Source organism: Cetorhinus maximus, chromosome 21 (assembly GCF_964194155.1).
Source record: "Cetorhinus maximus chromosome 21, sCetMax3.hap1.1, whole genome shotgun sequence".
Taxonomy (NCBI): Eukaryota; Metazoa; Chordata; class Chondrichthyes; order Lamniformes; family Cetorhinidae; genus Cetorhinus; species Cetorhinus maximus.
The window spans coordinates 38,507,700-38,534,591 of NC_135899.1; the positions used below are offsets into that span (position 1 = coordinate 38,507,700).

The 26,892-nt window shown below is 43.7% G+C and overlaps 2 protein-coding genes across 2 annotated transcripts in view; one reads left to right on the forward strand and one right to left on the reverse strand.

Annotated features, from left to right (window-relative positions):
- LOC144695274 (uncharacterized) overlaps positions 1 to 26,892 on the reverse strand; it is a 291,857-nt gene that overhangs the window by 33,222 nt on the left and 231,743 nt on the right. The gene's annotated exons all lie outside the window — the stretch shown is intronic.
- The window catches only part of LOC144695199 (uncharacterized), a 425,892-nt gene that overhangs the window by 8,265 nt on the left and 390,735 nt on the right, over positions 1 to 26,892 (forward strand). The window lies entirely within an intron of this gene.

Here is a 26,892-nt window from a genome sequence, read left to right on the forward strand (position 1 = left end):
TGGTATGTTTGAGATGCAGCTCTGAATTCAGGAATAAAACCAGTAAGCCTCAAGAGTTTTTTTAATATAAGACTAAATTAAACATTTATTAATTTACAACAAATTAATCACATACACATGTCTACAAATTACCACCATAATAACTTAACTTTTAAATAAAAAAAATAACTTTTAAACAAATCCCCAAATGAATCACTCCCAGGTAAATCTTCACCAAGGCAACAATAAGACTTTAAACAGACACCAGGCAAAGCACACTTGACCTTACAAATTCAAAATGAGTTTCTTTTCAATTTGGTTCCTTTACACAGTTGTAGGCTTACAGGCTGGTTAGATTTTAGATGTCTCTGACCCACACACACAAACTCCTTTTGGTTTATACCTGGCTTCCCCTTTGAATGTAAATTTTCCATTGTATCACTAGGTTTTTTTAACTTTACCTCTCCTAACAATAATCCTTTCAATCCACCAATTCTATTAGTGATATAAACACATTGCTTGGTTTCTCCCAGCTAGGTGCAAGATTCTACTCAGTGTTTTGAGTGGTTTATTCAACAAATGCAAATTGCACTTTACCTTTTACTCCTTACGTTTAACTAATTAACATCTCAAACTGCTATACATCAAAGCACCCAGACTAGCTGGCTTCAATCCAATTAAGACACACACACACACACCCACAGACACAGACCTTACTACAATTCCAATTTAAAAATAATTTCCAATAACATTATAGACAATAATCTCTTCATGACAAACTTCAGGAAGCAGCGCTGAGGTTCAGACATTCTAACCTCTGCCAGGGTCAGATGTTGTCCAGATGCTGCACATGTCAGCAATGAGCTGACATGAAAGCCTGAGCCTCATGACAAATCCTTCCTTTGACAGTTTCAGAAGGTCACCCCGCCCACCATCTCTGATTGGCTGACAAACGCAGATGCAGGATGCTGATGCCGTGGCTGAGTTAAAGAGCCAATAGTAAAATCCCCAACTGAATCAAACGGGTTCCCGACCTGGTCCCCACTGTGTACAGGTCCATTAGGATAAGGTCTCACTTATTGCTTCCCATTGATACCCGAACCACAATGTTGAGATTCCTGGTGTCACATTTAGTCGGAGTGCGGAACACAACACTGGAGACAATCAGCTGCTCTGTAATCCACCCTGACCAGGGGATGATCCACACTGAGGTCGTCCAGATATATAGAATATTGCAGCAAGAGGTGGTTCTAGTTAATACTTTACTGGCCTCACAAACTGTGCTTCCCAGACACCCCCTGGGGTTGAATACTGTCCGTCTGACCTCAGGGTCGCACTGGAGAATGCCAAGTCATTTGAAGAGTAAAGACAACTGTCCTTTAATTCGGGAATGTTTATTTTCTCAAACACAGTCCAACTGTTCCTCAGGGTGAGGAGGGCTGGTCCTGCTCGGCCAATCAGATCAACAGAGTGTTATTCCCGGACAGATCCAAACATGAGGCTGATGTTGGTTATTTTTCATTTGATTGGTCCGGGTGTTTGAGAAACAGGAGAGGAAAGAATGTTCAATATGAACTAGAATTGCCTGTTCTGAATTTCTATCCTGTACTTACAGTGATGGCTTTTGTAAACTCCCTTTTACAGAGTATTCAAAGGGAAGGATGTGCAGACAGGAAAATCAAACCAAATCTCACATCAAGATCTGACAGAGTCTGTCGATTCATCAGGACCTGAATTTCATTTCCTTTGAATGTGGAAGGAGAAAGGTTTGTCTATTCTGTCTGTTGGAAAAGATCCCACACATCAGTGTGACTGGAAAAACACCGAGACACACACACACCCCCGAGTGAGAGTGTTCCAGTGCACTGACTGTGGATAGAGCTTTAACCAGTTACACTGCCTGAAAAAAACATCACCATTCACACCGGGGTGAAAATATACATGTGTTCTGTGTGTGGACGAGACTTCAACTGAGTGTGCAACTTGGAGAATGACAGTGTATAGGGAAGTTTATTCAGTATCTAACCCGTGCTGACCCTGGTTGGAGGGTGTTTGATGGAGCACTGTAGAGGGAAGTTTATTCAGTCTCTATCCCATGTTGATCCTGGTTGGAATGTGTTTGATGGGACAGTGTAGAGGGAAGTTTATTCAGTCTCTAACCTATGTTGATACTGGTTGGAGTGTGTTGGATGCGACAGTGTCGAGGGGAGTTTATTCAGTCTCTAACCCGTGTTGCCCCTGGTTGGAGGGTGTTTGATGGAGCAGTGTAGAGGGAAGTTTATTCAGTCTCTAACCTGTGTTGATCCTGGTTGGAGTGTGTTGGATGGGACAGTGTCAAGGGGGGTTTATTCAGTCTCTAACCTGTGTTGCCCCTGGTTGGAGGGTGTTTGATGGGACAATGTAGAGGAAAGTTTATTCAGTCTCTAACCCGTGTTGACCCTGGTTGGAGGATGTTTGATGGGACAGTGTAGAGGGAAGTTTATTCAGCCTCTAACCCGTGTTGAACATGGTTGGAGAGTGTTTGATGTGACAGTGTCGAGGGAAGTTTATTCAGTGTCTAACCTGTGTTGAACCTGTTTGGAGGGTGTTGGGTGGGACAGTGTAGAGGGAAGTTTATTCAGTCTCTATCCCATGTTAACCCAGGTTGGAGGGTGTTTGATGCTGACACCAGTTTTTCAATGATAAAATGTCCCATTTCCCAACACTGACCTCCATCACCTCAATGAGCTGAACATTTAACCCAGGGATGATCAGATAAACCCATCAGCTTCTCCCCCAGACACGGATCCGGAGGGACAGTGAGGGCCTCGAACATTTTTGTCCAGTGTGTTCGATATTTGAACCCTGGGTCTGATCAGAGACATTTCAGCTCCTCCACTTCTCCATTTTCTGAAGAGAGTGAAGAGCAGCAGAGAGGCTGCAGAGAGATCACAGCTCCATGTGTTCCCTCTCCCACTCCCACTCCCTGCCCACAGCTCAGTGTTTCATTAGTGTGGGGAACTCCGACAGGCTGGGAGTGTTACTGGGACTGAGTAAAGAGCTGCTTTACACAGGAGGCTGAACATCTCCTCCTGCACTTTCATACCAGCCGATTGCTGATTCAGACAGTGAGAGAACTGAACACTGGACTGTTTGAACCTGATCCATCCACCCTCACTTCCTGTGTCTGACACACAACCTCAGCACTGTCCCAATTCTCGACCTTTTAAAAATCGCTCTCGCCATCAATGAGAGGATTATTTCTTCCCCTTCCTTTCACTGTCTCAGACACGGCTCCAATATCCATGGAGGTCTTCCATCATCTCGCTCCTGCAATCAGGGAATTTTACAGGACAGCAGGAGGCCATTCAGCCCATCACACTTGTACTGGACCCCTGAAAGATGAAAGATGCAGACCTGAAACACCAGATCCTCTCTGTTCTCCTCATTGGTACTGATGGACCTGCTGTGTATTCCCGGTATTCCTGTTTTCCTAGAATCACAGAATTGGTGTAAGACGTATCTTTATTGGGTTGACTATTTAAAGTGAAATTTCCCTTTTTAATTGAAGACTCATTTTCCTGTGAATTCGTGTGTAATTTGCACTGGTTGTGATTCCTGTTAAAGTCATAGTTACTGAAAGTGGAATCTTGTGACATGGTCACAGGGAGTGGAAAACCAGAGAATCACAGGATGGTTACAGGAAAGAATGAGACCATTCGGCCTGTCATGTCCTTGTCAGCTCCCTGTTACAGCAATAGAACAAGTAAAGGAGTAAAAGATGCCTCTGGAGGAGATGTGAATGGCAGATTGATGAACAACTGCTGTTCGAAAAGAAAAACAACTGAAAAGGAGACAAAAACCAAAATCTGAAAAGACAAGGGAAACAAAATGGAGCCAGGATTTATGATGTGAATTTACTGAACTCAATGTTGAGTGAAGAAGTCTGCAGAGAGTTTAATTGGAAGATGAGGTGCTGTTCCTCGAATGTATGTTGAGCTTCATTGGAAATACTGCAGGAGACTGAGGACCGGGAGGTCAGAGTGAGAGCCAGGTCCTTTCAATTTTCAGTCATTTCAATTTTCCACTTTGGCTCTGTGGATTAGTTTGTTAATGTTCCTGTTAAATTAACAGATGACCTTGGGAATTGATTCTGCCCTAAGAGACTGTCTCTTCAACACCTACTGTCCTAAATAAAATGTGACAATGACACTTGCTGTTCAGCAATTGATTTTAGTCCTGTCTGACTTTCCTGAGCCTTAATTCCCTCTGAACTGGATTTGCTGAACCACATGAAAAGACTCACTGTCTGCTCAGTGCAACTCCCACAATACAAATAAAATCTGCTCAAATCGGAATGAAACTGTGGGGCTCCCAGCTCTGTCAAATTGCCCGTTCTTTCAGACAAGGTGACAATTGAACACATTTACCAGCTCCGTCAACCCACAGGCCTGGGGTCACCTGAATTGGTAAATTGGGAGAAATTCAAAATCCTCTGACAAGGGCAAACCCTTATTGAAAACTTGTCTTCCTTTTCTCCACGTGTGTTGTGTTGACAAACCCCCTGCATCCTGTCCTCTGGTTCTCAAACACACTCCCGAGATAAGTCAATCCAACCTTCTGTAGCACAATAGTTTAAAAAATGGAACCTGTTACTTGGACGACAGGCGACAATAAGAAATGGCTCATCCAGGACCTCACACACATTCATTCACAGAACGTCCCAAAGTGAGAATCATACCCCTTGACCAATGACCCACTGGTCAAACAGCTTTTCAGCCAATATATACTTCCATTGCCACCCAAAGCCAATCAGCCATCGTTTCCGACTGTGGTAATAAAAACAGAAAATTCTGGAAATATTCAGCAGCTCAGGCAGCATCTGTGGAGAGAGAAACATAGTTCATGTTTCGATGATCTTTCATTAGGACTGGGAAAAGTTGGAAATGCGATCAGTTTGAAGTCAGTGAAAGTGGGGAGTGTGGTAAAATAACAAAAGGTAAAGACTGTGATAGGGTGGAAATCAGGAGAGATTAAATCACAAAAGAGTTTGTGCTGCATGGTCACAGGGAGTGATAAACATGGAATCACAGTATGGTCACAGCACAGAATGAGGCCAGTCGGCCCATCGTGTCTGTGCCAGCTCTCTGTAAGAGCAATGGGACAAGTAAAATGAATCCTGTGTCTGGAGGAGGTGTGAATGGCAGATTGATGAACAACTGCAGTCGGAATAAGTGTGAAATGAGATTAAAATCCAAATCTGAAAAGGAAAGGAAAACAAATGGAGGCAGCATTTATGACGTGAAATTGTTCTGATCGATGTTGAGTCTAGAAGGTTTTAAACAGTCAAATTGAAAGATGAAATTGAAATTAAGATCAGTGGAAAGATCCTAGAAAACATGGATCATTTTCCATATACTGGGAGCCTCCTCTTCATAAAGGCAGACAGAGATGATGAAATTCACCACCACCCCCAATGTGACAGCTCAGCCTTCACTCGACTGAGGAAAAGAGTATTTGAGGAGCAGGATCTCAAACCCAACACTAAGCTTATGGGTTACTAGGCAGCAGTGACCCCTGTGTTCCTATATGCTTCAGAGAAAAACCTCAAGTCCTATTGCTCCCAGAATTTCTGGCGGTGCCTAATTTGGCTTCTTCCCCCCCAAATCCCCCTTTCATAAACAGTGTGGGTGCGGGGACGTCCTGTGCTCAGAGCAGAGTTCCAGCTGATATGTGACTCTGTGATGGGACAGTGGTTGTTATTCTGCATTCAAGCAACCTTGAAACATCAGAAAGCCGAAATATTAAATCCGTTTCTCTTTCCAAAGATGCTGCCAAACCTCCTATGTATCTCCAACATCTTCTGTCTTTATTTCAGATTCCAGCATCTATGGGATTTTACTTTTTGTGTGAAGCTGAAGGATATCTGACCGTGTTTTTGAGGCAAGACTCGACTCTGATTGGGACCCACAGTCTTTGAACAGCCAGATTGAGAACATAAGTGATGACCCCACGTGCAGGTCATTGTTCCACAATGACAGATGTTTGGGAAAGGTTCTTATTCCCTCTGTTCAATGCACATCCTTGGAGTGGGCGGGCAGTCAACAGGAAAACCAGCTTTTTAATGTCATAGGAAATAAAAAACAGAAAATGCTAGAAATCCTAATCAGCTCTGGCAGTGTCTGTGGAGAGAGAAACAGAGTGAAGGATTCAGAGTGAACCTTTCATCATTCAGCCAGTTTGTTAGTTAGCAGTTAACAGCTTCCAAACTGAAATGATCTTTCTGTGAGAGCCAGGCTGAGCAGCTCTCAAGTGCTGGCTTCAAGCTGCAGAGACTGTTTGAGGCTGTGAGTATAATTCAACCTTTTTTTGACTTTTGAGGGTGTTTATTTTAGACTCTTCAGCAAAAATCCATCTTTTCCGGGCAGTGTTTTCTGACTTTGCTGCAGGAAGGCAGTCACACAGCAGCTGATGTGTGGAGCTGTGAGCGTACAGTGTTTAGTTCTCTATACTGCAGCTGTAGTAACCTCGGTTCAAATCCAAGTCAGGGCAGGAATGATTTTAAATACTTCCTCTCAGTCTCACCTTCTGAAAGAAGTCGGTAAGGAATTAATCTTTTAAACGTGAAGAAATATGAAAATCCCTATTTATTCCTTCCAAACTCAGTGCCCCCTCACTATCCCTCCTTTACGTCCTTCCTTTCATTTCACTGTCACTTTACTGCCACATTGCCTGATCTAACTCACTTTCAACACTTGCCCCGTGAAGTTTGTTCTGCTCCCATCATTGCTCCTGAGTGGGTACATGTCCCATTCATTCCAATGGACATCTGGCCTTTGAAACCAGTCACAATCCTGTGTGAGCGCCAGTCAGACAAGTGCTGGGAAAGCAGGGCTGGATTTGGGAAGGGCGGTGAGGCTGATTGCTCAGGACATTTTCTTGTAAATCTAGTAATTCAGTCAATGCTCACTGAAGAACTGGGATTGGTTTGCTGAGCGGTTGAGGAGTGTAGAAATACCACACATGAATCACTCGAGAGCACCAGTGTTCATTTACATTTGAGGTTGTACCACCGCTGCACAGACACCAGTTCAGTTTTGTTTCGATTGAGTGGGTATGAACTGGGTTATATGATCGTGTGCAGCGGGAGTTACTTTCGTGGGTGAACAAGCTGGTGAGGTTAACCAACGTTAAACTAGATTTCCTGGTGAAATATGTATTCAACATTTTACCCAAACACTCAAATATTATCAAAAAATGAAAGTAGGTAAAAGTTCTCCATCTGAAAATCAGGAAAAAAGCATTTTAAGCCGATTCCTTGCTGACCATATTAGTATTGCAGTCAATCTGTTACCGGGTTATTAATGGCAATTGCAATGGTATTTTAACATAGTTTAATGCCTCATGAACATTGTAAAAGTGAATTCCCTGACACAGTCAGCACAGAGAACCGAGGGAGGAACAGACTGATACAAACACCAGAGGATTCTCACAATTCTCAAACTGACCAAAATTTGACGTTACAACGAGTTCAGAAGAGAAACTCTGGGAATTAATAAATCGGGGCAGTAAACAGTAAGTTATTTCTTTCTTTAACAAAAACACTCTTCAGTCAGAGAGTCCGGTAGTAAGGGAGGGTGAGGTGATTGTGAGGAGATTTCTTTTCTCTTTGTTCAGATCAGGCACAAATTTTAATCTTATTTCTGGTAAATGTAGATAATTGTCTAATAACTAGAGCCATGGCAGGACACCTCACACACCGCAGGCTCCTGGTCATGAAACACCTCAATTTTAAAACTTTCATCCTTGTTTGGGACTGTCCCTTTAAATTTAGGGGAAATGAAAGGGGTCATGTGACCTATGCTGGAGTCTGTCTGACAGTAAACCCGCTTGGGGGTGGGGGGGAGGGGGGGTTGGGTGGAATTAATTGTTAAAGACCAGAAGAAGATTCAGATTGTTTTACTGAGAGGGAGCTGCAAGGTATTTACACTCGGGGACAATGCCAGCTGTTTCTAAGTCCAAAATTATTTTGGGTGTGTACACTGAGTGACTTGTACCTGAAGCTGCACTGAAAGGATGCTGAGTTTATACAGGAGCTTCTATACATTTTGATATCTTCTTTTGGTGATGTTTGGTGATCTGGTCAAAGGTTAAATTGACCTTCTTGAAACAATTGGACTGATGGTGGGAGAGGTTTGAGACAGACACTGCTGAGACAGACAGTGCTTTGGAACAACAGCTCCCCTGTGTGAGCACTGGAGGGTAAACAACACAGACAACTCTCAGTGTAACGGAAGCAGGTGACCTGGCTCCAATTCCATGTGGAGATGTTAGTGTATCATGAGAAAAAGTTCACTTTTCAGGCTCAAATATTTTAAATTCTCTTTTTGAGATACAACTTCAAAATGGCTCCTTTTTTGGCCAAAAACCCATTCCTTCTTTGGTGAAAATTCTTTGACTGTTCCAAGAACATCATTTATAATTTCTTCTTTGACCTGAAGTGCATGTGTGCAAAGTGGTTCAGCTTCTTGCAGTTAGAGCACAGCTTTCCCCACAATAAGCTCACAACTGAAGACTCACTCCCCTGTGTGGATCCTCTGATGGAACAGGAAATCCGATGACCTCGAGAAGGATTTGTCACTCAACTCGCACGTGAACAGTTTTCTACAATGTGAACTTGCTGGTGTTTCAGCAAGGCCAAAGATTGTGCAAAGCTCTTGTCACACACCTCACACTTGAATGGCTTCTCTCCAGTGTGAATGTGTCGGTGTCTGTGGAGGTGCGATGATTCTGAGAACGGTTTGTCACACACCTCACACCTGAACGGTTTCTCCCCATTGTGAATGTGTCGGTGTCTGTGGAGGTGCGATGATTCCGAGAACGGTTTGTCACACACCTCACACTTGAACGGCTTCTCCCCAGTGTGACTGCGTTGATGTTTTACCAGCGTCAATGACTATGTGAAGGTCGATCACACACCTCACACTTGAAGGGTTTCTCTCCCGTGTGAATCCTCTGGTACTTCAGGAGGCTCGAAGATCTCGCGAAAGTGTTTTCGCAAACAACAGACATGAAGGATTGAAACAAAAATAAAAATACCTGGAAAATCTCAGCAGGTCTGACAGCATCTGCGGAGAGGAATACAGTTAACGTTTTGAGTCCGTATGACTCTTCATCAGAACTGAGAAAATATTTTTGTTTCAGATTTCCAGCAACCGTAGTATTTTGCTTTTATCAGCTAGCAATGATTTCTCGCCTGTGTGAACCCTCTGGTGCTTCAGCAGATCAAGGGTTTGGGAGAAAGCCACGTCATAAAATTCACACTTGAAGGGTCTCTTCCCCCATGTGAATCTTCTGATGTATGAGGAGGGTTGATGACACAAAAGCTTTATCACAAACCTCACAATTGAAATGTTTCTCTCCTGTATGGATTGTCTGATGTCGCAGGAGACTCCTTAAGTTTGCTAAAACATTTGCACACACCTCACACTTGACTGTTTTCTCTCCTGTGTGAATGCGCTGATATGCACAGCGGCTCTTAACAGCAGGAAGGATTTGTCGCACACTGCACGTGAAAGGTTTCTCCCTGTGTGAATGTGCTGATGCACACAGAGGTTCCAGGACTGTGTGAATCACACAAACTTTGCAAGTGATTTGATTCTCACATTTCTGAGTGCATTTATGTACTCGGAGGTTCGATGACCACACAAGGGATTTGTCACACACCTCGCATGTGAATGGTTTCTCCCCTGTGTGACTGTGTCAATGCTGTAGGAATGAGTCAGTGGTTCATGAGGCTCGATGAATGATTGAAGCTCTCACCACACTTGGAGCCACTCACACTTCTTCCCAGCCTCATCCTGACTGATCACCCACAGCCGAACCTTCGGAAAGGTTGGTTCTGATGGAAGGTTCCACACCAGTGACCGGTTTCAGAGCTGATGGTATGTCAAAGCTCCCCTGACCTGACCGATTTCCAGTTGATGGTTTCACTGCCCAACCTTCTCTGTGTTGAGCAATGCTGCGAAGGGACTGGATGTCTTCCCACAGTTGTGCAGTTGTTGCTTGGGTGATGGTCAGGATCTACCTGCGGTGTCTATCCTCTCTGTATTCTCTGGTGTAGTAAGGTGCAATCCTTCTGTAAAACAGGAAAAGGAAACATGATTTCCTCCAACTCCCTCTCCTCCTTTGCTGAAGGGACTGACTCCTCAGTTAGAGACTGTTCCACAGTGAGTGTCAGTCTGCTATTCCCCTGTGTGGGGGATCAGATGCAAGTCCTTTCTTTTTCCTCATTTGACTGTCACACACCCTCTGTTACCAGCAGGGACACTGGATAGTGACCACGAGCAGACAACGTGGCTACTTTCTTTCCTCCACCCAGACCCCCATCTTCCCAGGCACCGTGAGGACAATGGAAAAGACAGTCGGGCGGAGTGTAAAATGGGTTATCAATTCACTATGAGCTCGAGAGTATGTGTTTAATATAAAAACCACTCAGGAGAAATGTTAATTCAATGAAGATTTTGAAATTTCACCCCTTGTTTTTCAAGATTATTTGAAGAAAACAGACTGGGCAGCAAGTGCTAGAAGCTAAGGAAAATATTGCTTCAGTGTAGCTGATTGAAGGGTTCTGGTTTATCCTGGGAAATTAGATACACTGCACTCACTCAGACTGCACATCCCAAATTCAGCTATCAGCTACAGCACTGGGCAAAACTATCAAATCCAATCCCAGGATTTTGGGAAAGGCCGAGGCCTTCAGGTAAAATCTTTAAAGAAGGCATTAAAAGAGATTTCAATAAATATGTCTCGGGTATGGCAGCTAAATTGCTCTGGGGATTACAGGGGTAGGGAGGGGCAAGGACATGGAGGGATTTGAAAACAAAGATGAGAATTTAAAAATCGAAATGTTGCTTGACCAGGAGCCAATGTAGATCAGTGAGCACAGGGGTGATTGGGGAATGGGTCTTGGTGTCAGTTAGGACATGGGCAGAACAGTTTTGGAGGAGTTTAAGTTTACAGTGCAAGATGTGAGAGCAGCCAGGAAAGCATTGGAATAGTTGAGTCTGGAGCCTACAAAGGTCTGGATGAGGGTTTCAGCAGCAGATGAGCTGAGGCAGGACGTCACTGGTCTCTCCTGTGAGTGGAGCTCGTACCTCTTCCCATGCACAGTGTCCCTATTCCTGACCAACACAGGGAAATGACAGTGAGAGCCAGGGATGGTAACAGAGAACACTTCATAAAATCATACAGAATCATAGATTAGTAAAGCACAAAAGGAGTGTGTCAGTGCTGCACTATCAGATGAGATCTCAAACTAGGCCCCTTCTGCTTTCTCTAAGGTGGATGTTATGACCGATACAGTTGGTACAACTGAGTTATTTAAAAATCCCAGAGGGAAACTTTAAACAACTGTCATAACCTATAATTTTAAGTGTTATGTTTGAGATGCGACTCTAAATTCAAGAATCAGACCATCAGCTCTCGAGGTTTTACATTAAACTAAATGAAACATTTTATTAATTTACACAGGTTAAAAATATATACACATGGCTAAAATTACCACTATCATAACTTTTAACAAATTCCCAAACTAATCTCCATAAAGGCAACAGCAACCCATTGACTTAACCAAACACCAGGCAAAGCATTTCCACCTTACAAATTCAAAATGAGGTTCTTTGCGCTTTGGTTCCTGTGGAGCCAGTTGGAGGCTTACAACTGCCTTTTCAGCTCACATTGCCTCTGCCCTACACACACAACACTGCTAAGTTTTACCTACCATCACTGATTGAATGCAAATTCTCATTGCATCACCAGCCTCTTTGAACTCCACCTTTTAACAATGAAACCCCTTTCATGGTACCAATTTTATCTGTAATATAAACATATTGCTTGGTAGTTGCTAGATAGGCATCAGTTTTCACCCCATTTCTTGAATGCTCTATTCAAAAAATGTAAATGCACTCTACCTCTCTGTTTACATCTCAAAATTAGTACATGTCAAAGCACCCAGACTAGTTGGCTTTAATCCAGTTAAGACACACCCACAGACTAAACCTCTATTTTAAAAGAAAAATATTTTCCAAAATATTAAATACATTAATAGCTTCATGGCATGGATGTAAAAGATCCCATGGCACTATTTTGAAAAAAGAACAGGGAAGTTATCTCTGGTGTCCTGGCCAACATTAATCCCTCAAACGCCCCACTAAAAACCAGATTATCTGGTCAGTTCACATTATATGGGACGTAATTATTATAAATTCTGTTCCTTCACTCACCGTCTACTCACTTGGTTTTCAGTTCCTACAGGAAGTGAAGCAGCTGTGGAACAGGAAGAGGAGAGAATGGGCAGTGTGGTAGAGCTCTCTGACTGACATCTCTCACAGCCAATCCAAAGGGGGGAGGGGTGGGGGGGGTTGTTGGGACAAGCAAGCAGTGATAGGAGGAGATAACCAAAAGATGTCACAGACAAAAGAACAAAGAGGTGTTGAAGGTGGTGATACATTCTTTTAGATAAATCACCACCTCCAACACCTTTGTTCTTTTGTCTGTGACATATTTTGATTATCTCCTCCTATCACTGCTTGCTTGTCCCAACAACCCTCCCCACACCCTTCTTTCCCCCCCTTAAACCAGCTTATATTTCACCCCTTTCCTATTTCTACTTAGTTCTGTTGAAGGGTCATGAGGACTCGAAACGTCAACTTTGCTCTTCTCCGCCGATGCTGCCAGACCTGCTGAGTTTTTCCAGGCATTTCTGTTTTTGTTTTGGATTTCCAGCATCCGCAGTTTTTTATTTTTATCAGCCAATCCAAATATTTCTGGAGCAACATGAGTTTCCTGAAGTTTGGGAAACTGACCAGTGAAACGGAGGTGACTTTGAGCAGCAGATCAGGTGAGGATTTAAACTTGTCATTGTCCCATCTGAATAAAACCTCACTTATTGCAGCTGCTGTCTCAGTTCCCCTGGTAAAGATTTGAACAAAGAACAAAGAAAAGTACAGCACAGGAACAGGCCCTTCGGCCCTCCAAGCCTGCGCCGATCATACTGCCTGTCAACTAAAACATTTTGCACTTCCGGGATCTGTATCCCTCTATTCCCATCCTATTCATGTATTTGTCAAGCTGCCTCTTAAATACCACTATCGTATCTGCTTCCACCACCTCCTCTGGCAGCGAATTCCAGACACTCACTACCCTCTGCGTAAAAAACTTGCCCCGCACATCTCCTCTAAAGTTTTCTTCTCTCACCTTAAATCGATGTCCCCTGGTAATTGACTCTTCCACCCTGGGAAAAAGCTTCTATCTACTCTGTCCATGCCACTCAGAATTTTGTAAACTTCTATCAAGTCACCCCTCAATCTCTGTCGCTCTAGTGAGAACAATCCGAGTTTCTCCAACCTCTCTTCATAGCTAATAACCTCCAGACCAGGCAGCATCCTGGTAAACCTCCTCTGCACCCTCTTCAATGCCTCCATATCCTTCTGGTAATGTGGCGACCAGAATTGCACACAATATTCCAAGTGTGGCCTAACCAAGGCTCTACACAGCTGCAGCATGACTTCCCAGCTTTTATACTCAATACCCCTGCCAATGAAGGCAAGCATGCCATATGCCTTCCTGACTACCTTATCCACCTGCATTGCCACTTTCAGTGACCTGTGGACCTGTACACCCAGATCCCTCTGCCTGTCGATGCACTTAAGGGTTCTGCCATTTACTGTATAATTCCTACCTGTATTAGACCTTCCAAAATGCATTACCTCGCATTTGTCCGGATTAAACTCCATCTGCCATTTCTCCGCCCAAGTCTCCAACCGATCTATATCCCGTTGTATCCTTTGACAATCCTCTTCACTATCTGCAACTCCTCCAACCTTCGTGTCGTCTGCAAACTTACTAATTAGCCCAGTTACATTTTCCTCCAAATCATTTACGTATGCTACAAACAGCAAAGGCCCCAGCACTGATCCCTGCGGAACACCACTAGTTACAACTCTCCATTCAGAAAAGCACCCTTCCACTGCTACCCTCTGTCTTCTATGACCAAGCCAATTCTGTATCCATCTTGCCAGCTCACCTCTGATCCCGTGCGAATTTACCTTCTGTACCAGTCTGCCATGAGGGACCTTGTCAAAGGCCTTACTGAAATCCGTGTAGATAACATCCACTGCCCTTCCATCGTCGATCATCTTTGTCACTTCCTCGAAAAACTCAATCAAGTTAATGAGACACGACCTCCCCTTCACAAAACCATGCTGCCTCTCACTAATACGCCCTTCTGCTTCCAAATGGTAGTAAATCCTGTCACGAAGAATCTTCTCCAATAATTTCCCTACCACTGACATAAGGCTCACTGGCCTGTAATTTCCTGCATTATCCCTGCTACCCTTCTTAAACAATGGAACAACATTGACCATTCTCCAGTCCTCTGGGACCTCATCCGTAGCCAGTGAGGATACAAAGATTTCTGTCAAGGCCCCAGTAATCTCCTCCCTTGCCTCCCTTAGTACTCTGGGGTAGATCCCATCTGGCCCTGGGGACTTATCCACCTTAATATTCTTCAAGATGCCTAACACCTCCTCTTTTTTGATCTCAACATGATCCAGGCTATCTACACATTCTTCCCTAGACAAATCGACCGCTAAGTCCTTCTCTTTGGTGAATACTGATGAGAAGTATTCATTTATTATCTCTCCCATTTCTTCTGGCTCCACACACAGATTCCCACCTCTGTCCCTGAGTGGGCCTACCCTTTCCCTGGCTATCCTCTTGCTTTTTACATATGTATAAAAGGCCTTGGGATTTTCCTTAATCCTGGTTGCCAATGACTTTTCATGACACCTTTTAGCCCTCCTGATTCCTTGCTTAAGCTTCTTCCTACTTTCTTTATATTCTCCACGGGCTTCATCTGTTCCCAGCCTTCTAGCCCTTATGAATGCTTCCCTTTTCTTTTTGAATAATCTCACAATATCCTTCGTTATTCAAGGTTCCTGAAACTTGCCATACTTATCCTTCATCCTAGCAGGTACATGCCGGGCCTGAGTTCTTATCAACTGACGTTTGAAAGCCCTCCACATGTCGGTTGTTGATTTGCCCTCAAACATCCGCCTCCAGTCTAGATTCCTCAGTTTCTGCCTAATATTGTTATAATTAGCCTTCCCCCAATTAAGCACCTTAACCTGAGGACTCCTGTTAACCTTATCCACCAGTGCCTTGAAACTTACTGAATTATGGTCACTTTTCCCGAAATGCTCCCCTACTGAAACTTCGACCACCTGGCCGGGTTCATTCCCTAATACCTGGTCCAGTATTGCCCCTTCCCTAGTTGGACTATCTACATATTGTCTCAGGAAGCCCTCCTGGATGCACCTTACAAATTCTGCACCATCCAAACTCCTAGCACTAAGTGATTCCCAGTCAATATAGGGAAAGTTCTGACAGAGATTTCTAGTGTGGGAATAGCATTCTTCATCCTCGGAGGCTTTCAAACTGACATCAGTGTGGGATGTGTAGCCTCGATGTGTTTGACAGCAGATCAGAAGAGGAAGACCCACAGCATCCAAGCCAGCGATGACTTGCAATGGTGGGATCAGCATAGGCACAGGAGAGAGGGAGCAAAGGAGAGTGGGAATCAGGAGGGAGGGACACAGGAGGGTGAAGATGACAACAGGGCCAGGGGCCCAGGAGTCATAGGGGCATGGGAGGGAGAGATACAGCAGAGAGGGGCAAAGGAGAGATGGGCACACAAAAAAGGGACACCTAGGAGAGAGAGAAAAGACTGTCCGAATGTTCAGAGAGTGTCTCCCAGAGAGACACGGGTGTCAATAAACAACACCTCCTCCTCAGTGTGTGGTGCATGAAATGGTGGCATCAGCCAATGAAGGAAGGGATAGACCTTGTCCCCAATCAGCTGACCATCAGGTCACTCCCCTCCTCCGGATATGGGTCTGATGTCCGAGTCCCTGACAATGAAAGCATTGTGGGATGATCCAGTGTGAGTGACGTTCACATGGAGTATTCTCAGACGGACATTACACACTACATGAAGGAGGGGAATTGCTTTCTGTTCAGGTAGCACTGTGAGTCTCCTCGGTTAACCTTCAATTCCATCTGAGTGTTATCAATCACTCCCAGTACCTTGGGGAAGCAGCCATTCCATAAAACTCCAGTGTTAAACGTGTGGCTCAAAGATTGGAGTGGGAGGAATGGGTTTCAGTTCATGGGGCACTGGCATCAGTGCTGGGGTAGAAGGGAGCTGTTCCGGTGGGATGGGCTTCACTTGAACCATGCTGGGACCAGTGTCCTAGCAAATCGAATAATTAGGACTGTAGAGAGGGCTTTAAACTAAATAGAGGCGGGATGGTTCTAGAGAGGGGATAAGTAGGCTTACAAAGCAAAAGGATATGGCAGCATTGCAGGGCAGCTACTTCTGTAATGATACCCAGAGTGTGCCAGGAAGGGACAGAGTGTGCAAACATCAAAAAAAGCAGCAAATAGGGTCAAAGGGGGAAAAAATGGCAAAAAGGCACAATTAATGGCTCTTTACTTAAATCCACGTAGTATTCGGAACAAAATAAATGAATTAACAGCACAAATAGAGATTAATGGGTATGATCTTATAGCCATTACAGAGACATGGTTACAAGGAGATCAAAGCTGGGAGCTAAATATTCAGGGGTGCGTGACTTTTCGAAAGGACAGGCAGGAAGGAAAGGGTGGTGGGGTAGCTTTGTTAGTACGAGATGGAATAAGTACGAAAGCAAAAAATGATCTTGGATTTGAAGATGTGGAATCCATATGGCTGGAGGTAAGAAATAACAAGGGGAAGAAGATGCTGGTGGGAGCAGTCTATAGGCCCCCGAATAGTAGCTATGCTATTGGACAGAAAATAACTCAGGAAATAATGAGGGCATGTAAAGAAGGCAGCATATTAATCATGGGTGACTTTAATTTCTAAGTCGATTGGGAAAATCAAATTGGCAGAGGTAGCCATGAGCAAGAATTCATAGAATGTATTTGGGACAGTTTCTTAGAACAATTGTGGATCCAACCAGAGATCAGGCTATTTTGGATCTGGTAATGTGTAATGAGGCAGGTTTAATAAATGGTCTCAGAGTAAAAGATCCCCTAGGAAACAGTGACCATAACATGGTAGAAGTTAGAATTCAGTGTGAGAGTGAGAAACCTAGTTCAGAAACATCTGTGCTAAACTTAAATAAGGGTAATTACAAAGGAATGAGGGCAGAGTTGGCTGGAGTGGACTGGGAAAGGAGTTTAGCAGAAAAGACGGTTGATGAACAATGTCAGACATTTAAGAAAATAGTTCATGACTCACAACATACATCCCAGTGGGGAGAAGGATTGTAGGAAGGGGATAAATCAACCATGGTTAACCAAGGAAGTTAAGGATAGTATCAAAATGAATGGAAAAACATACAATGTGGCAAAGGTTAGTGGCAGCCAGAGGATTGGGAAAGTGTTAAAAAAAACAACAGAAGATGACGAGAAAAATAATAAAGAGGGAGAAAATAAACTTTGAGGGTAAACTAGCAAGTGATATAAAAACAGACAGTAAAAGCTTCTTTAAATATATAAAAAGAAAGAGAGAGAGGCCAAAGTCAATATAGGCCCCTTAGAGAATAAGGCTGGGGAAATAATAATGGGGAACCAGGAAATGGCGGAGGAGTTGAATAAATACTTTGCATCAGTCTTCACGGTAGAAGACACTAATAGCATTCCAATAATACTAAATAGTCAAGGGGTACAAGAGGAGGAGGAAATAAATACAATAATTATCACTAGAGAAAAAGTACGAGGGAAACTAATGGATAAAGTCCGATAAATCACCTGGACCTGATGGGATGCATCCTAGGATATTAAAGCTGCAGAGATAATGGATGCACTGGTAGTAATCTTCCAAGAATCCTTAGATTCTGGAAAAGTCCCAGAGGATTGGAAAACTGCCAATGTAACACCCTTATTCAAAAAGGGGAAACAAAAACAGGTAACTATAGGCCAGTTAGTTTAACATCTGTCATTGGGAAAATGTTAGAGTCTATTATAAAGGATGTAATAGCAGAGCATTTAGAAATGCATAATCTTTTCAAGCAGAGTCAACGTGGCTTCATGAAGGGGAAATCATGACAGACAAATTTATTGGAATTCTTTGAGGAAGTAACAAGCAGGATAGATAAAGGGGAACCAATGGATATAATATATTTGGATTTCCAAAAGGCATTAGATAAGGTACCACACATAAGGTTACTTAATAAGATAAGAGCCCATGATGTTGGGGGTAGTATATTAGCATGGATAGAGGACTTGCTAACTAATAGAAGACAGAGAGTTGGGATATGGGGGGGTATTTTCAGGGTGGCAGCCTGTAACTAGTGGAGTGCCACAGGGATCAATGCTGAGGCCACAATTATTTACAATATATATTCATGACTTGGATGAGGGAAATGAATGCACTATCGCCAAGTTTGCGGATGACACAAAAATAGGTGGGAAGGCAAGTGGTGAGGATGACACAAAGAGTCTACAGAGGGATATAGACAGGTTAAGTGAGTGGGCAAAAATGTGACAGATGGAATATAATGTGGGAAAGTGTGAGGTTATGCAATTTGGCAGGAAGAACAGAGGAGCTGAATATGATTTAAATGGAGAAAGACTGAAGAAAGCTGCATCACAGAGGGATTTGGGTGTCCTCGTGCATGAATCCCAAAAAGCTAGCACACAAGTTCAGCAGGTAATAGGTAAGGCAAATGGAATGTTGGCCTTCCTTTCAAAGGAAATGGAGTATAAAAATAGGGAAATCTTTCCAAAACTATACAAGGCACTTGTTAGACCACAACTAGAATACTGTGAACAGTTTTCGTTCCCTTATCTGAGGAAAGATATACTGGCATTGGAGGCAGTCCAGAGAAGGTTCACTAGGTTGATCCCAGGGATGGAGGGATTTTCTTATGAGGAGAGGTTGAATCGGTTGGGCCTGTACTCACTGGAGTTTAGAAGAATGAGAAGCAACCTAATTGAAACATATAAGATTCTTCGGGGGTTTGACAGGGTAGATGCTGAGAGGTTGTTTCCCCTTGTAGGAGAGTATAGGGCCAGAGGACATAATCACAGAGTAAGGGGCCACCCACTTAAAACAGAGATGAGGAGGAACTTCATCTCTCAGAGGGTCGTCAATTTGTGGAATTCTTTACCGCAGAGGGTTGTAGAGGCTGGGTCATTAAGTATATTCGAGGCTGAGGTAGACAGATTTTTAATCAGTAAGGGAATCAAGGATTATGGAGAAAAGGCAGGAAAGTGGAGTTGAGGATTATCAAATCAGCCACGATCTCATTGAATGGTGGGCAGACTTGACGGGCCGAATGGCCTACTTCTGCTCCTATGTCTTATGGTCTTAAGGACCTCTGCTGCTGCTCTCTGAGTGTTGTATTAAATTTAATGAAGTTATTTACTCTCTGGAACCATTTACTCTCCTCTTTTCCTCTCCTCCTATTATCTCCTCCTCCTCCTCATATCCTTCCTCTTTCCTCTTCTCTCTTCTACCGACCTCTCCATCTCTCTCTCTTGCCCCTTTCTGTTTCTCTTCCTTTCCTCCGATCTTTCCACGTTCAATCTTATTCTCTCTCTCCTCCTCTCTATTGCTCCTTCTTGGGGGAATCTAGACCGAGTGGACACAGTTTAAAAATAAGGGGTCTCCCATTTAAGACTGAGATGAGGAGGGATTTCTTCTCTCAGAGGGTCATTGGTCTTTGGAATTCTCTTCCCCGGAGAGCAGTGGGGACTGGGTCATTGAATAGATTCAAGGCTGAGTTAGACAGATTTTGATATACAAGTGAATCAACGGTTTTGGGGAGCGGGCAGGAAAGCAGAGCTAAGGCCACAATCAGATCAGCCATGATCTTCTTTAATGGAGGAGCAGGTTCGATGGGCTGAATGGCCTAATCCTGCTCTTATTGCTTATGATATATCTCTCCTTATCCTCTCCTCCTATTTTACATCTTCTTCCTCTTTCCCCTTCCTCTTCTCCCTCTCCTAGTAATACAGAGGGCTACTTGTAAGCTCAACACCAAGCATAGCAGGTAATAAACAGATCAAACAGCACCACAACCAGCACATCAGAGCAAAGCTCTGTGGTCCTACCAAATCTTGTCAAGATTTGTGGACAACCAGTCAAGTAGCAGAAGGCGGCTCCATGAGCACCTCCATTCTCAACCATGTTGGAGCCCAGCATACGAGTGCAAGGCACAATGTTAAAGTGTCTTCAGACAAAAAGTGAGTGGATAATCAAACCCGGCCTCCTCCTGAGGTGTGAGGAGAACTTGCATCTGATCCCCCACACAGGGGAATAGCAGACTGGCACTCACTGTGGAACAGTCTCGAACTGAGGAGTCAGCTCCTTCAGCAAAGGGGGAGAGGGAGTTGGAGGAAATCACGTTTCCTTTTCCTGTTTTACAGAAGGATTGCACCGTACTACACCAGAGAATACAGAGAGGATAGACACCGCAGATAGATCCTGACCATCACCCAAGGAACAACTGTGGGAAGATATCCAGTCCCTTGACAGCATTGCTCAACACAGAGAAGATTGGGCAGTGAAACTATCATTTGGAAATCGGTCGGGTCAGGGGAGCTTTGACATATCATCGGATCTGAAACTGGTCAGTGGTGTGGAACATTCAATCAGAACCAACCTTTCCGAAGGTTTGGCTGTGGGTGATAGGTCAGGGTGAGGCTGGGAAGAAATGTGAGTGGCTCCAAGTGTGGTGAGAGCTTCAATCATTCATCGAGCCTCATGAACCACTGACTCATTCCTACAGGTGAGCGGCTGTTGAAGTGTGAGGTGTGTGAGGAGGGCTTCAAAGACTTATAAGATCTCCTCACACACAAGGTGCACCTGTTTTACCATCTGTAGCATCAGGACAGCCACATGGACGAGAAACGGTTCAAGTGTGATGAGTGTGACCAAACATTCACTAAGTCATCGACACAGGGCTCCACAGACTCATACAATTGCCTAACACACAAGGTGCATCTGTTGTCCAACCGTTAACACAAAGACGACCACATGGAAGAGAAACCATTCAAGTCCGAGATCTGTGACCGAGCCTTCACTAAGTCATCAACCCTCGTGAATCACCGATGCATCCACACTGGGGAGAAGCCTCTCAAGTGTGAGGTTTGTAACAGGGGCTTTGCACAGTCATCAGGCCTGGTGATTCACCGGCGCATTCACACGGGGAGAAACCATTCATATGCGAGGTGTGTGGCAAATCATTCTCACAGTCATCGACCCTTCATGTACACCAACGCATTCACACAGGTGAGAAACCATTCACATGCGAGATACGCAACAAATCATTCTCGTATTCACCACAACTCCACATACACCAACGCATTCACACAGGGGAGAAACCATTCACGTGTGAGGTGTGCAACAAATCATTCTCAAACTCATCGTCCCTCCGCAAACACCAACGTATTCACACAGGTGAGAAGCTGTTCATGTGTGAGGCGTGTGACAAAGCCTTTACAGTTAGGGAACCTCCTGATCCATCAGAAGATCCACTCAGGGGAGAAACCCTTCAAGTGTGAGGTTTGTGGGATGGCTTTCACACAATAATCTGAACTCCTGATGCACCAGAGGATTCACACAGGGGAGAAACCCTTCAAGTGTGAGGTGTGTGACCAAGTGTTCACACAGTCATCGAACCTCCACGCACATCAACGCATTCACGCAGGGGATGAGCTGTTCACCTGCAAGACATGCAACAAATCATTGTCGACCTCATCGACCCTCCGCGCACATCAACACATTCACACAGGGGAGAAACCATTCAAGTGCAAGTTGTGTGGCAAAGCTTTCTCAAGGTCATCCAAACTCTTGCTCCATCAGAGGATCCACACAGGGGAGTAATCCTTCAGGCGTGAGGTTTGTGATAAAGATTTCCTGGTGTCTTTGACCCTCCTGGGACACCACAGGGTCCACACAGGAGGAAAAGGCTTCAGGTGCAATGATTGTGGCAAGTCCTTCACCCAAACCTTCAATCTCCAAAGACATCAACAGATCCACACTGCACCTTAAGCAGAGAAAATGCTGATTCTAAAACAACACAATGCAGAACCCACGTTCATGAGGAGTTACAAGAGACTAGAAGATTTGCCGAGCTTGGATCTGGAGTAAGGAATGAACAGTGTAACCCTCATAGTGAGAGGTAGTTCTGGGATTAGAAGTTACCCGGCTGAGAAGGTAAAAGGGAAGCAACCCCTTTGGAAGCTGGGAGCAACTGTGAACCGTTTGTTACAAGAACAGTAACACCCTGGAGAGTGCGATGTGTGATAAGTACACAAAAGAATATAGGGCAAGATTTTCAGGTTGTTGGGCAAGCGCGGAGGGTGGGTCCGGGAGTGGCTGGGAATTGTCCGCCACCCACTATTGGCCCCCCAACCGTGATTTCACGCTGGCTGGCCAATTAACAGCTAGCCAAGGTGAAAGCCGCGCTGAGAAACTCAGCACTGCTGGGGTGGGGGCAGGAGGAATGTGAGCGCAAAAGTCTGCACATACGTGGGGGAGTGCGTACTGAAAGCTCTCTCAAGGTAGGGAGCTGCGTCAGGGAGCAGAAGAATTTAAAAATCAAAATGGAAGCTTTTGAAAATTGGAAAAAAATGTTCCCACATAGGTCTCACATGAACATAAGCATAATAAAAATTATGTCAATACATTTTCATTTTTCTAAAATTAATGTTGGAAACCTCATCCCGCCCGTAGACGAGGTTTCCTAAACAATCCAAAGGCCGCCTGGCTGATTCGCCTACCCGCCAACCATAAGAAAATTTAATGGCCTTAATAGGTCTCATAATTGTCAGCAGGCTCGCTGCCGACTCTCGCGTGTGCCTGATGACTGAAATATTGCATACGTGCGCAATGACTTCAGGACACTCGCCTGACGTAGTCTCACACTATTTTATGCCCAATCGGGTCAGGTGTGTGCCCACCCACATGACGTAAAATCCTGCCCGTAGTGTTTAGTCAATAGTGTTTTTGGTTGCTCATTTGACTCAATAAAACTTTTGAAACGTGAAATCTCGACGTGTCATCCCTTCAGCTATTAACTGGAGTTTAAAATTTCTCTTTAAAAGGTATCGGTACCCATGGAGATCGTAAACCGAGAAAGGGCCAAGTGCCCCCATTGTCACTCTATCTGAAAGTCCCAAGGGCTCAGTGTTAGGATCCCTGCTCTTCCTGATATATATTAATGACAGAGGCCTTGGTATACAGGGCACAATTTCAAAATTTGCAGACAATACAAAACTTGGAAGCATTGTGAACTGCAGGAAGAATAGTGTAGAATTTCAAAGGGACTTAGGCTGGTGAAATGGGTGGACAAGTGGCAGATGAAATTTAATGCAGAGAAGTATGAAGTGATTTATTTTGGTAGGAAGAACACAAAGAGATAATATAAAATAAAGGATACAATATTAAAAGGGGTGCAGGCGCAGAGGGACCTGGGGGTTTATGTGCATAAATCATTGAAGGTGGCAGAAGAGGTTGAGAGAATGTTAATAAAGCATACGGTATCCTAGGCTTTATCAATAGGAGCATAGAGCACAAAAGCAAGGAAGTTATGTTAAACCCATATAAAACACTGCTTCAGCCTCAATTGCAGTATTGTGTCCAGCCTTGAGCACTCACACTTTAGGAAGGATGTGAAGGCTTTAGAGAAAATACAGAAAAGATTCATGAGAATGATTCCAGGGATGAGGAACTTCAGTTAAATAAAAAGATTGGAGGAGTTGGAACTGTTCCCCTTGGAGAAGAGAAGATTGAGAGGAGATTTGAAAGGGGTATTCAAATCATGAGGGGTCTGGACAGAGAAAATAGGGAGAAACTGTTCCCATTAGTGGACAGATTGAGAACTAGGTGGTACATATTTAAGGTGATTGGCAAAAGAAGCAATGGAGACAGGTTAAACTGTCACTTAGAAAGGCACAGATTGATCAGGGATAGTCAACATGGTTTTGTGAAGGGAAGATCATGTCTTGCTAACTTAATCAATTTTTTTGAGGAAGTAACAAGGAGGATTGATGGGGGTAGTGCAGTAGATGTTATCTACATGGATTTTAGTAAGGCATTTGACAAGGTGTCACATGGCAGACTGGGCGGAAAAGTAAGATCCCATGGGATACAGAAGAAGGTGGCAAGCTGGATCCAAAATTGGCTCAGTGACAGGCATCAAAGGATAATGGTCAATGGATGTTTTTGTGATGGGAAATAATTTCCAATGGTGCTCTACAGGGCTCAGTTTTGGGGCACTTGCTGCTTGTTGTATATATTAATGATTTGGACTTAAATGTGGGAGGCATGATCAGGAAATTTGCAGATGACACAAAAATTTGCCGTTGATAGTGAAGAGAATAGCTGTTGTCTCCAGAATAATATCAATGGTTTTATTGAGTGGGCAGAAAAGTGGCAAATGGAAAAATGTGAAGTAATGCATTTGGGGAGGGCAAACAAAGCAAGGGCATATTAAATAAACAGGAGGATATTGAGAGGAGTTCAGGAAGTGAGAGACTTTGGAAAGCATGTTCACAGGTCATTGAAGGCAGCAGTACAGGTGGATAAGGTGTAAAAAAAAAAGCATATTCAATACTTTCCTTTATTGGACGAGATATTGAATACAAAAGCGGAGATGTAATGATGGAATTGTATAAAACGCTGGTTAGGCCACGGCTGGAATTTTGTGTACAGTTGTGGTCACATTACAGGAAGGACATAATTGCTCTGGAGAGAGCACAGAGGAGATTTACAAGAATGTTGCCAGGGTTTGAAAATTACAGCTATGAGAACACAGAAGGCTGAGGGATGACCTAATTGAGGTGTCCAAAATTATGAGGGGCCTAGAGAAGGTAGACAGGAAAGACCTGTTTCCCTGAGCTGAGAGGTCAATTACCATGGGGCATAGATTTAAGGTGATTGGTAAAAGGATTAGAGGGTACATGAGGAAAATCTTTTTCACTCAGAGGGTGGTGGGCATCTGGAATTCACTGCCCGAATTGGTGTTTGAGGCTGAAATGCTCATTTAAAAGGTCCCTGGGTCTGCATCTGAAGTGCTGTAACTTGCAAGGCTATGGAAAAGGTGCTGGAAAGTGGGATTAAAATAGGTGTCTAGTTTCTTTTTTTCTCTTTTTTGGCCAGTCCAGATGAGATGGGCCGTTTGGCCTCTTTCTGCACCGTAACTATTCTATGGCTCTATGAGGGAAAACTTTTTCATGCAGCGAGTAGTTCGCATTTGTAACACACTGCCTGAGGGTGTGGTGGGGACAGGTTCAATCGAGGAATTCCTGAGGGAATTGGATAACTATCTGAAGTAGGAAAATATGCAGGGTTAGGGGGAAAAGGTAGGAGATTGGCACTAGGTAAATTGTTCCTTCAGAGGACCAGCACAGACTTGATGTTTGCTGTGCTGTTATGATTCAATGATTCTATGAGAAGCAGGAGGAGGAAGATAATGATGAGGAAAACAAAGGAGACAATGGGAAGAAGTAAGATAATAATGACAGGGAGCTGGAAGTAGACATGGAATTAAAAGATATGGGGAGTGGGCAGGAAAGTGGAGTTGAAGCCCAAGATCAGCCACGATCGTATTAAAGTGTGGAGTAGTCTCGACAGGCCATATGGTCAACTCCTGATCCTATTTCTCGTGTTCTTGTGAAAAGGACAAATAAGAGGAGAGTACAATATTGAGGAGGAGGGATAGAGATGAAGAATGGCAAGATGGAACACTAAGGCTGACACTGCAGCACAGTACTGAGGGAGTGTTGCACTGTCAGAGGTACCATCTTTCAGATGAGTTAACTGCATATAAATACTTAAAACTTTAATTCCTCAAACAAAAGTTATAATCTAAAACATATGAATTATAAACTAGATTTTCACAACAACACCAAGTTCCCACAAACAGCAAACAAAAACTGGTAAAAACTCTGATGTAAGTGCAATTCAAACAAGCTTGGAGTTTATTACAGTAAAAAGCTAACCTATGTTTACCTTACAAGGTCTGGGGTAGAGGTGTGAAAACAGTAAACAATAGGGGATCATCTTTAAGTTTGTAATGGAGCCAAAAGATCTGTCCTGACTTCAATAAAGGATTTAAATTATGTATGTAGTTTCGAAATGAAAAGATGCTGAAAGCAGCTTTGTGAACATGGGGGGTTTGTTCATGGACCCAGGGAACCTTCAGAGAGGATAATCATATCCATTAGTAATATTAATTATTCATATGGGCTGCAGAATCAAACAGTTGGGTAGAAGTTCCTTTTGTTTAATTTAGCTGGGCGCTTGTTCACAAAAGGCAATTGCAGTTTTGCTTTCGCATAGACTGCATCTCACTGGATTGAGAGAGCCTGATGATTGTTCATCAGGCCTGCACTTAAACAGAGAATATATTAACTTCATCGTTCACTGCATGGAATGGAAAGTGAAGCACAGTTAGGATCTTGTGAGAGGAAAATCAGCTGGAAGATTCACCTAGTCTGAAGCTGGTGGAAAAATCTACAGTGGTCCTCGCTAAATCTTGTGGCAGAATCAGTCAGCAGAGTTAGCTTGGAAGCTGTGCAAAGGCAGTTGGGCTTCTCCTTGCATCCAAACAAGAAGCTGAGGCATCCATAGAGAAATTGAAGAGTTGCTCAACTAAAAAGCTATGGATTGAGAATAGCTAAAACACTGAGAAGAATTAAAGTGACTTCTCGAGGGCTGTGGCACACCTTTTGCTTGATCGCTAAAGAATTGATTAAACCTTTAAGATTCTTGTAACATATAAGGGAACTATTGGGGGGAAAGAAAGAAATCGAACTGAGTTATTGCATAAGTAATCATAAACTATAGTGTTAACAGTGCTCAAATTGATTATTTCT